This window comes from Lissotriton helveticus, chromosome 2_1 (assembly GCF_964261635.1).
Source record: "Lissotriton helveticus chromosome 2_1, aLisHel1.1, whole genome shotgun sequence".
NCBI lineage: Eukaryota > Metazoa > Chordata > Amphibia > Caudata > Salamandridae > Lissotriton > Lissotriton helveticus.
Window position 1 is genome coordinate 1,242,941,031 of NC_136059.1, and position 16,556 is coordinate 1,242,957,586.

Below are 16,556 nucleotides of genomic sequence, written 5' to 3' on the forward strand. Positions count from 1 at the left end.
TGACCACATCAGACGGTTCCATTAATGGAAACCATATTCATGAAATCCCACAGTGTACATCTCAGTTCATCAGGCAGGGATGCCAGCAGTATTATGAAAAAGTGTTTGCCAATGTGGTTGGTAATATATCTATGTAACAGCCTCTGGCGCCATACTAGTAATATTATTAAGTTTCCCACTCCTGCCTGATAATCTCGGTCTGCAATATCCAATATTCTTTGAAAAATCAGCAATTTTTTCGCCAAGCATCAGCTTATAAGTTCTGAAAATACACATATTTAAGTCACAACTGCATTCTTTTAACTTTTGTTATAGCTACATTCATTCAATCAAACAACAGTTTCTAATTTAGTAGGCTCAGCTGCATTCAGGATATCTATTTATAGGTAGCTGGAGAGTTCGATGAAAAAGGTTGATTTAAAACGTCAGCGCAGCCTCTAGTCACAGGCCACTGTCTACCTTATTCCTTTACTGATTTAATGACACAAACTCCCACTCATCATTTTACTATGACTGATGGGAGAACATCCTTTACAACGCAACTGTTACAACGAAGGACCTTTACGACGCAACCATTACAACGCAACTTTTACAACGACTTGCGCTGGGGGGCGCTCTAGGATAGGGAATAGTTTCCAACACTTTCCCTACTATCCACGGGGACTGGAGTTGGAATAGTAAATTAAACTATTCACTATCCAGCGCCCCCCAACGCAAGTCGTTGTAAAAGTTGCGTCGTAAAGGCATGCGTTGTAATAGCTTGCATTGTAACGTCATACATCCCTCTGATGCGCAGGTCTACCTCACACCACAGAGGCCCTTTGTACTTGCCACCAGGCTTCCTCGATGGAGACATCATGAGACAGGAAGGAGAAATCATTGGACCACCAGGAAAGCATACGACCCTCATCAGACAGGCATCTGGCTCACTAATGTGCAGTAGGACAGGCTTTGTCTCCTTTGCGCGTTCACTTCACTGTCTATGCGGAAACTGAGCCACATTACGAGGAAGGAGGCATCTTATGCTAGTCCGCCAGATTACCATCATGGAAGTATTCATTTTGCTTATCTTCAGTTTAATTAAAGCATGCTGTTGCTCAGTAATCCTGCCTCTCGGATCGGAGTCACCCAGGACACGGGAGTCATCTCTATTCTGGGGGCTCAGAGAGACCTGCAGTGACAATGACCTCGCACAAACCACAATATTGATGAATCATCCTAATATTATTCGAAATATTTAATATTCATAGAACACACAAAAAATGTACATTGTCTCTTGTTTTCCAGATACCAAAGGGTAGGTTTAGGAATGTTTGCACTGCCGTTCGCATGGTACAGCTCACTTTTGCACTGTGTTCCCTGGCTTTTATAATAGATTATTGTAAACCACTACTATACTAATTTTCAACAGTAATCCTTTATGGGTTCCGGAGTGGCGTGCTACTCACCAGAAAGCGATTCAACACCTATCAGGGGTAACAAGTGCTATTTGAATGCAAATCATGGGGAACATCCTTTACAACGCGGATGTTACCCCGCAGTACCGTTACAACGCGTCTTTTACCACGCAAGTCGTAACCACGACTTGCGCTGGAGGGCGCTCAAGGATAAGGAATAGTAGATTTACTATTCCAACACCGTCCCTACTGTACGTAGGCTGGTGTTGGAATAGTAAATTTAACTATTCCTAAGTCCGCACCCCTACAGCGCAAGTCGTGGTAACGACTTGCGTTGTAAAAGACGCGTTTTAACGGTACGCGTGGTAATACCACGCGTTGTACCGTCATACATCCCAAATCTTTCTTTCCCTTTTATCCCTCCGCTATCCTTCTCACTTCAAGTAACTGACTAATATCCACCACTGAAATGACTTCATATTTCACCATATTAATTCACCACCAATCCTTTAGGGTTCCTGAATAGCGTGCGTCAACAAGCGCTATATAAATACAAACCTTTGTCCTCCTCTATCCTTCTGCTATCATTCCAAATCCAAATAACTGACTAACCTATCCACCACTTAAAATGTACTTGCATGTTTCACTATACTAATTCAACACTAATCCTCTATGGGTCCCGAAGTAGCGCGCTACTGGCCGAAAAAGCACTTCAACGCCTCGTCAGGGGTAGTAAGCGCTATATAAATGCAATTACAATACAATACAATACTACATGTTGTGTTGTGTTGCGCCACCTTAGCAAATCTTCCCCTAAGCAGTACAGAAGGGGTGAGCAAATCTATCCCTGGGCTGTAAGGGGCTACTGGCATGCGCCATTTCATCTTTTAAGCCAACAATATTAAGTACTCGGCCAAGCTTAGATTTCTGGGGCCGTTTTGCCTTTGTTTCTATGTGAAGCGCAATTCACAACACCTGCAAACCCGTTTCTACTGCGAAGGTGTCACCATCCACACAAGAGCTGCAGGTCTTGAAGTGGTCTTTGACATTTCCAATTCTTTTTTATTTGGTATCTGGCAAGCAATGGTGGAAATGTGTTGACCGCTAGTTGTAGATAACTGCTGGGGGTTGAAAACTAACAGCTATAGCGAGGCCCTGTAGTTGCACAAGGCCTTCTCTCAGTGACTGACGAACTCGCGCGCTGCCACCAACATAATTATGGTCAGGAAGAGACACCTGTATAAGAGTAGTGGTACCCCTTATTGCATGAACTGTAACCGTGTTTTGAAAGAAGGCGCGCACTAGAGGTGCCAATAAATAAGAGGTTTTCAGATGTTTTTGAAGAGCGAGGAAAGAAAAAGAGAGAGAATATTGTTGGCAATAACTGATTCTTTTTTTTACGGAGTGCCGGAAAAGTATTTAAAGACCAAATAGAAGAGCCGCCGTTTTGCAAAACCCTTCAGGCAGCACGAAAGAGATAATTACTTCAAGGGAGGTTTGGGTGGCAGCCGAGCCGCTAGGTTTGCCCCCCGGGCAGATTTGGGAGGGGGAAGGGGGGCGAGCGAGAGAGAGTGGCCATTTCGCGGCTTTGGGCTGCCTGGGAGTACCCCAAAGGCAGCCCAACTTCAGAATTCCAAGCCCAAGGGGTTTATAGGGGGTGCCCACATTTTCCAAGCCACCATTTTAGGTATTGGTGACCTGGTGGCTGGGAGTGGGTAGTGAGGTATTTTTTGGTCCCCGCCCACCCTCCCTGGGCTTAGGGTTTTTGGGGAGGCGTTTTCTGCTGGCAGATTTTTGGTTAGGAGGGCTTTATTTGGAACAGGTGCAAAGGGGGATGTTATGTGTAATTGTCGCTTGGAACAGGTGCTGGTGGAGTTGTTTTTGAAGTTGGCCAAGTTCGGCTGGAGTTTGGTAGGTTATCGTTAAGTTTGGGGAGTTGGGGAACGGGAGCAGGGAAGGTTAAGCAGTTTGGAAGTTACATTACAGGGTAGTTAGTTACAGTTGCAAGAAGGCAAATAGGACTATAGGTCTTGGGAGGCTTGGAGTTGTAAGGTATGGGATAAAATTGTGTATTATGAAATGTATTTGAAGTTATATATTGTATCTTGCAGGGTGGGGACTTTTATCATGTGGGGATCGTAGGGGTGGGGGGAGGAAAAGTAAAGGGTGTCAGGTAATTCGATGTTTAGAGAGGTTTTAGTTCTGTAAGGCAGATTGCCAGTTTAATAAAGTGTGATGTGCACCTGTTTCAATAAAGTGGCCTTTTACACATACAAATGGTGGTCGGTGTGCTTGTCCCCCCCCTTCCTCCCTCCCAAAGAGATACACGAACCTGCAGTGTGCAACACCATTGCCATGAGTCTTGTGGCTACCACTGAAACTTAACACACACCTGAGCTCAAATGACATCCTACATTAACTGCAGCGCGGGAAGCAGACACCTCAACTCTGCGCAGTGTGTATTCAAAATTCCTGATGACAAACTGCGCAGAATCGATATCTCGGCTTCCTGTCTGCTGTCTCAACCCCACCCTTTCCCAACTCGTCATAGGATGGGACCCACCCACCACCCTGTGACGGGTTGGGAAAGGGTGGGGAGACCATCCTCTCCACTCCCTGACTGACGTGAAGCCCCCGCACTACAGGGCTTCAGTTTAAAACGCCCGGGGTGAATTTTACGGCAACGTCATCAGGGGATGGAGACTGGTCTACAAGGCTATGCATTTGCAGAGCTGATGACCTCACAGGCCTCAGGGCTCTGATATCGTCAGCTCAGCAAATACCTTAGACTTTGGGCCCACCCAGCAACAATCACTGTGAGTGGCAGCGTGCAGCAGCAGCCAACCAGGCAAAATAGCTCGTGTTTTGCATTGCTTTAAATTTGACCGTGAAAGTAAAGGGGGCGGAGCCCCGTAACCCTTGAAGAGAAGCCGCCACTGGTCCACACGGGTGCCTCTCTCCTCCGGTGACGATCCTGACCAGGTCACACTTCTTGCTTGGTCCTGGTGACCCCCTCAGCATTCAGGGTTACCGTCTCTCCACAGTACATGGGCTCTGACTCAAACAATTCCTTAAGGGTGGCCCCTTCTGGCACACGGGGTCGTCGGCTCACCACCGCACAAGGGCTATGGCCATCTCAGCACATCAATCTCTACACTGTGGCCCCTCATGGTGTACAGGGTTGTTGGTGCCTCACTGTACACAGGTGATGACCCGTTCGGCACTCCAATGATCACAGTTCATTTCACGGCAGCCCCTTCTTGCATACCAGGGCGCCGGTTCCTCACTGCACAGGCGATAACCCGTTCAGCACAGTGACTGTTACGACTCACTTCACAGTGGTGCTCCTGTGGCATACAAGGGTCTTTTCTCTGCACACGGTCAACAACCCGATCAGTGCAGCAGCTATCTCCTCACACCTTGCTAAAGGAGTTCACTCAACAGGATTCCCGACTGGACCTTGCTCCCTCCAACACAACACTCTCCTCTTCCTCACAGGGCACACTGGGTTTGCAGGCACTGGTGCTCCAGATTCCAGTTCAGGTGGTTCTGGATTCTCTGGTGGGAGACTAGCAGGCCTTGGCCCCCGTCCTGGTCACAGGCAGAAGTCTTGCAGAGCTTTTCTTCCTCGCACAACACGACTGGCTGCTTGACAGTTCATAATTTCCGGGGTCTCAAGCTCCCCTTCCTATAGTCCACTTCCAGACCCCAAAGGTGATTTAGAGTCTTCGAAGATTATGTTGGGAGACTAATGCAGTTTGAAGTGCCCACTCCTCTGCTCTTTTTTCCTACAGAAAGCAGCCTGTCACAGCAGAACCAACTCCTAAGCTAACAGCCCCACAGAAAATTCCATGGGAGTGACTAGAGTTCACATCAGGATGTCAGTCACATCAATATGTGTATCAAAAGGTTAGCGAAGGAACTCAGGCCCGCTTCTTTATGGTTCATTTATCAGATCCATCTCCTTCCAGAGATATGGCCAGGCCCTTTCCTTGTGACCTCTCTCTGAATCAAAGAGCAGCCTTTTAAGTGTACTGGTGAGCCTGGCTCTCCCTTCTGCAGCGTCCCACCTAGCTTACAGGAATGCAGCAATACAACAATCAGTCTGAGGGGATTCCTCTACCTCTTCATGTTTCACCATGCAGCCCCTGGGTCTCCCAAAATGTAATCCAGAGTCAGCTATGTACTGTACCAATCACAGTCACACATTCAGCCAGAACATGTACACAGCACAGATACACTGCAATACAACCTTTATGTTTTGTACCGCTCCCAGGCACACATACACCCAGCACATGTATACCACACATGCACTTTGCAGCATTATACATCAAACCGAAGTAGGCTAAGCATGAATGAAGCACATGGCAGCAGAACTTTAAGTGAGTGATCCGGTAGGTCTCACTTCAGTGACACAGGTACAAAGGACCTGTTCACTCTTAATGATCACTACACGGTACGCGCCACCACCACACTCCTGCTTCTTAATTCCTTGTAAAGGCAGTAGTCTGTCACCACTACGAGAGTAGTGCTGTGGGTGCCCCTCCTGGTCCAACAAGATTGCATTCTTTGAGACAGGCCTATGTCATGGTTCACATACATGATCCGTGTTGCCTAGACAACAAAAATCAGCAATATGGATCCAGATGTAAGTAAAGTTGGTGTACTCAGGGCAGAGGTGCAAGTCAATTACCATGTGGCGAAATTTTTCATCCCAACAAACACAGACAGTAAATTCAAACACAAACTCGCACAATATGTGTGTTATGTTATGTGTATTTGTAAAGCGCACTATCACCCACAAAGGTATTCTAGACATGAGCCGCTGTGTGTGTGCATAGCCCTGCCTATGGTAGGTTGGTTAACTAAAAAGCCAGTCTTCATCTTCTTGGGGAATTCGAGAAGAGAATAGACGGCTCTTCTGTGGAGTGGGAGGTTGTTCCATGCTTTAGGAGCAATGTAAGAGAATGCCATCATCCTGATCTGATTCTATGTATTTGTAAGATGTGAGAGAGTAGGAGTCCTGTGAGCAGACGTGTCAGGATGGTTGGTGGAAGGAGATGCGACTGTACAGGTAGGTGGGGCCTAAAGTTGTGTGGTGCCTTGAATTTGTGTGAGAAGAATTTAAAATCAGCACATTGTGCATTGGGTGCCAGGGGAGCTCCCTGAGATGTGGTGTGATGCGAGTTCTATTTCAGGTGTTTAGGATTTATTTATTTATTTTATTTTAAAGGTTTTATATGGCGCTGGCTAGACCCTGGCTGTATCAGAGCACTTTACATGAGTATCAGAGCATAGTTGCAGGTGACATCGTTACAAAGGTTACACAGTTATTAGAGCATGGCAACATAGTTACATTTAAGGTCAAAACAAACAAGAAGGACATACACGTAAGGGAAAAAACAGGCAAGGGGAGAAATTAAGGGGAGGGGGTAGGAGCAGTGGCAGTAGACAGAGAATGAAGGAGGGAAAGAGGAGGGGAGGGTGATACATTTAATATGTAATGTGAAGGCCTTCATGGGGAAGTCATAGACTTCGGCAAACCAGACAGATGTGAGAAAAGCACGGGTGCTAAAAACTGGCATTGGATTCAAAACGTGTTCCAGTCCACTCTGAAAGAAGATCCTTCCTGACAAGTTAAATGTGGGCCCGTGCGGACCTCTGTAGTTGTAGACACATTAAACCAAGTGAACAAGATTGGGAAGCTTATGCAATGAGTGTTCATATTAGTGAATGCGGCACTGAAACTAATAATGCTTCTGATTCTAGCAGGATGTTTTTTTTGCAGGGATAGTGTTGGTTATTTATTACCTATCCCTACGGTCAGCTGAAGATGCTAAGGGTCATAGTGGTGTTTTTGGCATTATTTTTTAGTGCCTTCCTTGCAAATAGGAGCTCTACAATGACGAGAAGCAGGAGGTAGCAGGATTGCTACACAATGGCTCATGGAGGAAGCTTAAGTGAGGCGACTCCCATTTTTGTTTTAATAGCTGAGAAAGTACACACCTTGTTTGACTTTAATTTGTTGGCCGTAATACCCCCGATCTTTTTTTAACCAGATAACTACAATGGTTTGTCTCCATACAATGAGGTTATATGGTTGGGGTTTCATTCATCTTCAAAAATGAACATTTCTTAAGGGGGTGGGAAATAAGGGTCTTTTGTGTTATTTTGTTTTGAGGGGAGGGCTTTCTCTTTTTCCGTAAGACCCTCTCCGCATTTTTTTTTAAAGAAGTGTAATCAGGACAAACCAGGAAAGAGACTTGTCCATCAAGGAGTGATCTCATTCTGCAATTTGTTCGACCACAATTTTGTGAGTCCGCCTGTCGAGTTCTGGATGATTTCTAGTCTTCTGGTGAGTTCCGTGGTGGCCCCAGCAGAGAGGGTGTTTCCACAGTCCAACCTGCAGGTGGCTGAGGCATGAGAGACGGTTTTTCCAGTGTTGCCTGAGAACCATTTGAAGATCTCCCTCAGTATATTGAGGGTGAGGACACAGGATGCAGTGATGGCATTGACTTGAGTGGTCTTATCCAGTTTGCTGTTGAGGACTATTAAGAGGTTCCTGGCATGGGTGATGAGTGTGGAGCCGAGGCAGCCCAGTCACCAGTTGGAGTCCCATGGTGAGGTGGTCTTGCCGAAGAGCACTACTTCTGTCTTGCGGGTGTTGAGCTTGAAACAATTGCCTTTCATCCAGTTAGCAACTTCGGTCATGTAGTTGGTTAAATAGTTTCCTGTGTTGAGGGTCTTGTCAGAGAGGGAGACTATGAGTTGCGTGTCGTCGAGTTAGGAGAGGCTGTTGATGTCGTCGGCCAGAAGGATTATGTATGTGTTGAAGAGGGTAGGGTTAAGTGATGAACCTTGAGGCACTCCGAAGAGGAGTTTTGTGGGCTTCCGAGTAGTACGCTGTCAGGCTGACAATACCCTCAAATTTACTCGCAGCAGCCACAAAATGTTGCACACACCATAACTAACACACTTCCAGTTGAGCAGGAACAGACGCAAACTAGGACAAATCCCTGCAGGGGATATTGTTGCGAACCCTTTCCACATAAATAACAAGAAACACTAATCCACTATCAAGAGGAAGAAAAATAACATCAACGGGTCACAGAAATGTTACTCAAACAGTGTAGCAAATCTTGTATAAATCTTGTATAATGCAAATGCACAAATAACAATACATAAAAACGGACACAGTGATTTGGGCTTTATTGACTCACACACCATTTGCAACTATCAAACCAGCACACAGGTTAGACATTTCTCCACAGTGGAGCCGCTCACGACTTTACCTTTCTCATTTTAATTATAAAAGGTAATTTCAAAAACACAAAAGAGCAGGTTACCTGGAACACTGAAAGCCGTAAAAAGGACATTTCAAGTAACAGAGGTAAGTCTTTATGAGGTGACAGAATTTCTAGGTGACTTCAAATACCCTTATTATATATGGCAGGCATCACTTTATTCAGTAGTACACAGGAGCAACATCGCATCATCCTTCCCTTCACCTGCTTTGGTACGGTGCTCATTTTCTTGCTCGGACTCAATGGAAGACTTATCTCAGTTGCAGATGAAAGAATTGGAGATGTCAACATAACTAGATCGGCAGCTTGTAATATGTTGCAAAAACATAATCAGGTTGTGCTTTAAACTTGAGACATTCTCGTGCTTTTATGAGGGCCTCTAGCCATTAATTGAACAAACACACTCAATATGTATATCTATGTGTATTCAATCAAAGATAGGAAAACGTCCTTATTTGTATAGAATACAAATAAACTACACAAACATTAGAAATTCTAAAGTTATAGGTATAATTTAAAGTTCCTTACCTCTCACCACTCTTGAACGATGGCGTGGTATATGGTGTAGAGCAGATGTCAAGTACTTAAAATTTTGGCAAATTGTTGAGACGTGACATGGATGCGGGAGGTGGCACTACCAAGAGCGACGAAGGAACTGCGCACCACAGGGACTGACAACTTCCTGCTTGCTGCGTACTGCTTATCGTTTACCGCCCACCGCTGCCAAAATCTAACACGGCGGCTTGTTGATGGTGGGCACTGGCGGCTTGGAGACTGGCCGCAGCAGTTGGCGGGTAGCTAGGGCAGCACACTGAGTCACTCGTCTTCCATTGAGCCCAAAACACAGAGAACGCCAAACGCCTTACCTCAACTCGCCCTGCGAGAAAAAGGAGACAAAGAAGTCAAAGGTGACAATGGACTAACAGACTGAAAGCACTTGCAGGTAACACCTGGGGCCATATTATGGAAGTGCTCTTGGGTCGCAATGGGCATTTGCGCACACTGTGCGCATCACTGGGGCACTGTGGTATTACAGAAGGGGCCGCAGACGCTTGTGCGACCCCTTCTGTAATACCGTTGGCGCTGGCGCACATAAAGTGCCAGCGCGATCATCAGAGGGCGATCTCTCATTTGCATGGGGACGTGGCCCCATGCAAATGAGGGAATCCCTTTGCCTCTGTGCCGGTGCCGTATTATAGATGAGGGCGCAGAGGCAAAGAAGCTTTCAGGAGGTGCACCAACAGTGCCTCAACTAAAAGAAGGTGCCCTGTCAGTGCCCCAATGATTCCACACTCTGGAGGGGAGAAAGGGTGTCCAATGGAACCACCAGACATCACCTTGCAGGCAGGTACAGTCACTCACTGCACCCCCTTGCAACGGAATATCTAATTCCCCCTTACAAGTGCAGGCTGGATGCCCCCTGCACAGTAAAACATGGAGCGGCTTCAAAGCAGCCGCTCCATTTTTCACCTGAATGCGTTGCCCCCATGGCAGCATATTTCATGTAATAGGGCACACTTTCCATTTTTGGGCCCGGCGTAACTGTTTTAAAGTGCCCCGTGTGCAAACAGTGAAAGTGTGCCCATTGCATATTAGGGTCCCAGGAAGCGGGGGGACATGGCAGATGTAGGCTTTGCAGGGGTGGTGCTGTGGGATAAGGCCCCACTGCCCTTGGTAGAGCCCTGGGATCGTGGATGAAGCCAGACTATGTAGAAGTGGGCTTGCAGCCTGGGCGAGCCCTCCCCACACTGTGCAGCCCCTGCCCAGTGCAAGGTACAATTGTGTCCACACATGCCATTCCACAATTCAGCTAGCACCCCTGTTCCACACGAACACAACATATTATAAATATCAGCTCTCTTGTGGTCCCCATAATTCACTGGATACCACTACACAAGGGGGTGAGGCGGCGCAAAGGAAGGGACGCAAAGCCACTTGAAATAGTGATCTGGGCAAGTGTGAAGGTACAACAATATTGGCCCCGGGCAATTAAACATCTGAGGGAAAGAAATCATAGCACCCAAAGGCACCCCGAGGTCAATGAGAACAAGCATTTACAATGCAATAGGTCTCGCAATTATATTGTTTTGAGCTTTTGGCATTGTAAATGTTAGTGATTTTTTTTTCCTTTCGTGAAGCATTAATTAAACGGTGTAATGCAAAATGGCAATAGCTCACTTTGTTGTAATTGCGAAATCTATTGCATTGCATTTGTACTACTGTGAGTTTTGCATGGTTAATGGTACGGTTCTGGAGTGGCGTGCTACTCACCAGAAAAGCTATTCAACATCCAACAGGGGTAACAAGTGCTATATGAATGCAAATCTTTCTTCCCCTTTTATCCCTCCGCTATCCTTCTCACTCCAAGTAACTGACTAATATCCACCACTGAAATTACTTCACATTTCACCATATTAATTCACCACTAATCCTTTGTAGGCTTCCTGAATAGCGTGCGTCAACAAGCGCTATATAAATACAAACCTTTGTCCTCCTCTTTCCTTCTGCTACCATTTCAAATCCAAATAACTGATTAACCTATCCACCACTTAAAATGCACTTGCATGTTTCACTATACTAATTCAACACTAATCCTTCAAGGGGTCCGTAGTAGCATGCTACTCGCCGAAAAAGGGCTTTGACGCCTCATCAGGGGTAGTAAGCGCTATATAAATGCAATTACAATACAATACAATATACCTATGGCAAGACTGGGTGGGACAGGTTGTATTGTACTTCTGGTTATTGAGTGAACCTATAGAGCAGTGACACCGCCTTGATGGTGCAATCACTACTACTCATAGAAAGGGGAGGGGGTTGAATCTTAACTTACATGTACTGGAGACCCACCACAACTCCCACTACAGCATGGCAAGCTCGTTCTACAACCTCCAACAGTCCGTTTCTCCGTGTGCTGGATCTACGTTTTACATTGGGTCACACCTCTCACATGCCTATTTTCAAGGGTGCCGTTGCCGTAACCTCAGACGATGTTACTGGACTCTTTTTCATTTGTTGTGAGCCACAATGATGTGTTAGTGTGTATGAAAGTTGTGTTTCGTCGAAACAAAACCTGGTGCACTTGAACTGTGTGACATCAACATAAGATTACATTTAAATGTGACACGTCTTGTGAACCGTTTTCACACACAGAGATGGGGTGTGTTCATTTTTAACCACCTTTAGTGCCTAAAACGGTCTCTTACGCTGGAGATTTGGTTGCACACAAGTGGGGATTCTATTGTGCTATTTTTCACTACAAAAGTGCAAGCAGTGCGTTTTAATCTGTCTGGCAGCCTCCTAGATGGAGAACTATTAAATGCCTGAATGTCTTTGTGTACAGCCATAAAGACTCCCGGGTTACCTGAAGCAGAAATGTAGAGCCATAAAGTTTGTACCTTGTACAACCCTGCGTGTCAGGGTCTATAGACTAGCTCGCTGTGATAGTTACAAGACACATGCAGAGCAAAACTCCTATGTGTATAACTAAATATAGTCATGTGCCATTGTCAGATCAGAGACATAAACGTAATGCCCTCTGGTGCAAGGTATGCCACTACAATGGTATGATTTTGTTTGTAATAATTATTTGATACGCTTTCTGTTCATCAGTTGGTAAGATAGCTCAGTGGGTTAACACGCTGACTGCAAAGATCTGTGAGTTCACGGGCAGGTCACAATTATGAATCCTTCAGGGCTGTCGCTGCATTTTGTCTGACTGCTAAGTTTGAAAAGGTGAGGATTTGAGACAGTCACAGCAGCTTTCTTTTGCAAGGTTAAGAATGACCAAACGGCAGGATCAAGCGCTGTACAAGATGCCAAATACGGCCATATTAACTCATTAAAAAACACAAACCTTCATGACATTTGACCTTAGAGGCATTTATGAGTTAAGGCCCCAGGCTTAAAGCATTAACAGTGAGCCAAGCTTCATACGATGAAAACAAGCATTTGCAATGCGGACATCGGGAGGAGGGCGAGAACTGATGTCAACACATGACGACAACTGAAAAGACGGGAGGGAAAGCGAAAGCCAGAGCAGCACTTCCTTTGATGGCCCGAGCCGCTCCCAAAGCAGGTCAGTCTCCTCCATCACGGGGCTCGGCAGCAGGGCGCGCCGGGATGGTTCACAGCTACCTGAGGCTTGGGGTCCCTTGCCCGGCGATGAAGTTCAGTGCCACGTGGGCTTAGGCTCCCCGGACCGAGTGAGGAGGCAAGGAGCGAGTGCTGCGTCTGAGGGGCTCTGTATACGAAGTCACAGGAGCAGGCTGTGCTGAGGAGGCAGCAGGCACGCTGAGCGCTGGCACGGGTGACACGCCTTAGCAGAGAGGCGAGCCTCGCTCGCAAAAGTGAAGGCGTGGGGGAGCTTGCACAAAGTGCCGAGATCGCAAGAGAAGAGAAGCTGCGGGTGCACATCGGCTGTCTGAAAGACGCCGTGAGCGCGCACATGGGCTGTCCGAGCGCCATGTGCACACGCAATGCACCTGTCCTGTCCTGCCACTTCAGCTAACGCCGCCATACGAGTTCACAGCGGATGTCTTTCAAGCGTGTGCACCTATCCTGAGGCCCGGCTCCATGGCCGCCTCAGGCTCCATCAGGCTCCGCTTTCTTAGCGCAGTTCACCATCGCGTTTTATGTTTTTTTGGGGCAGTTTTATATACCACAACCTCGACCCGAAGGTAACGGTGAGCAACAGTTATATTACACAAGGAAATATTTATTTTCTTGTAAGCACGGGGAGATTATGTGATGTGTTACATCCTTGCAGGCGCTGCCCAGGTGAGGAGCGAAGAAGCCCCTCCCGCCCGGCGTCGACGACACTTCCGTTGCCAGGCAACGGCCCCACCGCCACCAATCCCAGCGCGGCTCCTCGTCTGACGTCAGAGGAGCTGCGCTCGGGATTTGCGAGGCTACCGAAGTTCCCGGGCTGCGGCGGTGTTTACGGGGAGGCAACTTTTAATTTCCATACAATGCCGCTGTGGGAGGCGGCGGTGATTACAGACAGCGCACCTTCTAGCACAGTGCCTTCCCATGCGTAAGGGGAGAGGAGCCCGGTGAGTGGGGTTGAGGGTGGGGGTGTACGCGCGTGTGTCTGTTTGAGTGTGTCTGTGCGTGCGTGCGTGTGTCTGTTTAAGGGGGGGTGCGTGTGTGTATCCAGCGTGTGTCTGTTTAAGGGGGGGTGCGTGTGTGTGTATGCAGTGTGTGTATGTGCGCATGCGTGAGTGTGGCTTTGTTTGAGAATGGGAAAATGAGGCACGGCGACGTGCGCGCTCACGAGATTGAATCTCCGGCAGGAGACGCTCGTGATAGTCTGCTGTCCACATTCCCCTGAAAGTGATTACATAAGTTGTCGAGCCCTAGACAGCAAAGCTTCGCTTTGCTTTCGTCTAGGCTCGACCTAAAAAGCGGCCATGCCCATTCACACAGGCCACAGAAATTAAGGAACTAAGGGCCCGATTAGGATGGCGGACGGACCAGCATCCGTCCGCCACGCCCGAGGTGAAGGGACCGTCCGCAGGGGCTGTGGCGTTCCCTCCCTCGGAATTCGGATGTGACCGCCACCCTGGCGGTCACATCCCCTATATTTAACATTGCGGCGTATGCTGCTTCAAGCAGCACCCGACGCAAGGTTAAATTTGCATGTTTTCATTTGCATGCACGAAGCGGCAGGCACCGCGTGGTGCCTGCCGCTTCGTGCATGCAAAGGCAGGGGGGTACCATAGGTACCCCCCATGTGCACCCCCCACCCCCCAACACCCCTGGGGGGCCGCAACGGGCCCCCATACGCAAAACACCACATGCTTTTCTACGGCGTAAAACCTGCAGTGGAAATGCATGTCTCCCCCGGCATCCTAATATGGCTGACGGTGTCTGATAGACACCGCCGCCATATTAGAGCTTTTCTGCCGCGGTCGGAAGGCGACCGCGGCGGACGGAAACATGACCCCCCCAGCCATCCAAATCTGGCGGGGGGTCTTTTCTGTGTCCGCAGCGGTGAATCCACATCCTCCGGGCCGGCAGTGGCTTCCGCCGGCCCGGAGGATGCGGATTCACCGCGATCCTAATCGGGCCCTAAGTAAGGCAAATATGCCCAAAATTCTTGTCTCTGAAAAAAAAAAAATCAATGTCCTCTTAAACACCCCACTCACATCTACTACTGCTCCCCAGCAGGTGGCCCTCTCCGTTTCGCCTCTGAATATCTTGGGCACCCAGAGACGCAAGGAGAACCGCCAAAGAGGTAATTCCAAGGACAAAACAACCGCTCTAATTGTGTCTCAAGGGTCGATTAGAGAATTCTTTTTATAAAATCCTTCTCCAGGCTCCACACTGTCCCGCTTTATTGGGTCTATGGTCTTCAGGTAACCTTTGTACGAACTCATATAGCGAAGACCAAGAGGGACTACCTGTCTCTGGGCTAAAGTCCCATAGATGGTACTCTTGCCCTGGACTGAGTTGAGAGGATCAGTGCATTGAGCACTCATCTCAATCGTACTCCCATTTCGGTTAGAAGGAGATGACTACACAGGGAACTGCCCCTGAGAAACCAGCATTGCCGTGTGATAATCCTTTCATCAGTTCAGCTTTCAAAGGCGCCTTGGAAGGCAAAGGCCCGCACAGCAAACCACCGCGTATTCGAACGGTGGTCGCGCAGGTGCATGCAAGGGTTACCATCTCTATGACTGAGCCATAACCACAGGAACCAGAGTCCGCAAAAAGTGCACTAGTGTGACAACCTACTCCATCTCCCCTCCCTCCACCAAAGAAGAACAGGAGGGAAAGAGTAATGGACCAGGAACTGGGTAACCTATCAATTTCTCTCTACAATTAAAGCCCAAATTGAACAATCACTGGTTCAAACCTATATTTATGAGAGAACACCCATGCAGGGTCCCTAGTCCCATACAGACTCACATGTCTCCTCATGTTGATCCCTCAAGCTATGTTGGCTACCATCTGCATCACGTAGGACACGATTGCCAAGGCGCCTTTATGGCGATCTCAAACGATGGATTTGCAGGTAGTCTTAATTCAATCCATAGCCACGAGTTTAGTTGACCTGGTGCTTAGAATAAGCTCGCTGAAAAACAATCGGATGCTTGGTGGCAAAAAAAATCTGTCAATGCTCCCCCATGATCGATAAACCAAGCCCTTGTGGAAGGTGCCAAGGACAATTTTCGCTGTCCTGGAACAAATACAAATGACTCACTTTTAAACAGAACACCCCCAGTCAAAACATCCGACAGCTGTAGTTGTACTTCATCAGCCAAGATAATAACGGCCCCCCGTGATATAGTAAGTTAGGCAATTCTCACACTACGGTTAAGTACAAAAGTGGTTCTGTTGGGTATGGCAAATCACTTTGAAATGCTAATAAATGCAACTTAAACATTGCGAGAAGGATGAAAAAGAAACTGAAAAAGCAGTCTAAAAAACAGAGCGCTTAAAAAGGACATCTGTGACCTAAAGAGAAGCCAGTCTCCAGCGACATGCTTAATAGAGGCAACCTCTTACGTCTATTTCAACACAATCCTACACTGAAAGAGATGACCTCAGGGATTTAACATTGGTAAAGTGTGTCCGAATGTCAGACAGTGGAATTGCAGAAGCCACCATAACCACATGGAAGCGAGAGACCCATAGAGACATCGTTCTGGGTGAAGCGAGGATCTTTGAAGGACGGGGAATGGAGTTTTTAAAGTGGCACCCACCGAAATACTCTTATGTGCTACTACAACCTGAGCAACCAAGAACAAACAGGAGTGTTTTGAAGGGTGCGCGGGCCGCATCCCACGCCTGGCTCCCAAGTGCGTTAAACACTGCAAACTCCTTCATAGAATCATAGGCTCAAAAATTT

At 47.5% G+C, this 16,556-nt stretch overlaps 1 protein-coding gene across 2 annotated transcripts in view; it reads right to left on the minus strand.

The window, feature by feature from the left end:
• TMEM150C (transmembrane protein 150C) overlaps positions 1-16,556 on the minus strand; it is a 324,371-nt gene that overhangs the window by 203,810 nt on the left and 104,005 nt on the right. For both annotated transcript variants that reach the window (XM_078676149.1, XM_078676148.1), the window contains exon 2: positions 9,230-9,578. The gene's annotated coding sequence lies outside the window, so the exon portion shown is untranslated. The remainder of the gene's footprint in view (positions 1-9,229; positions 9,579-16,556) is intronic.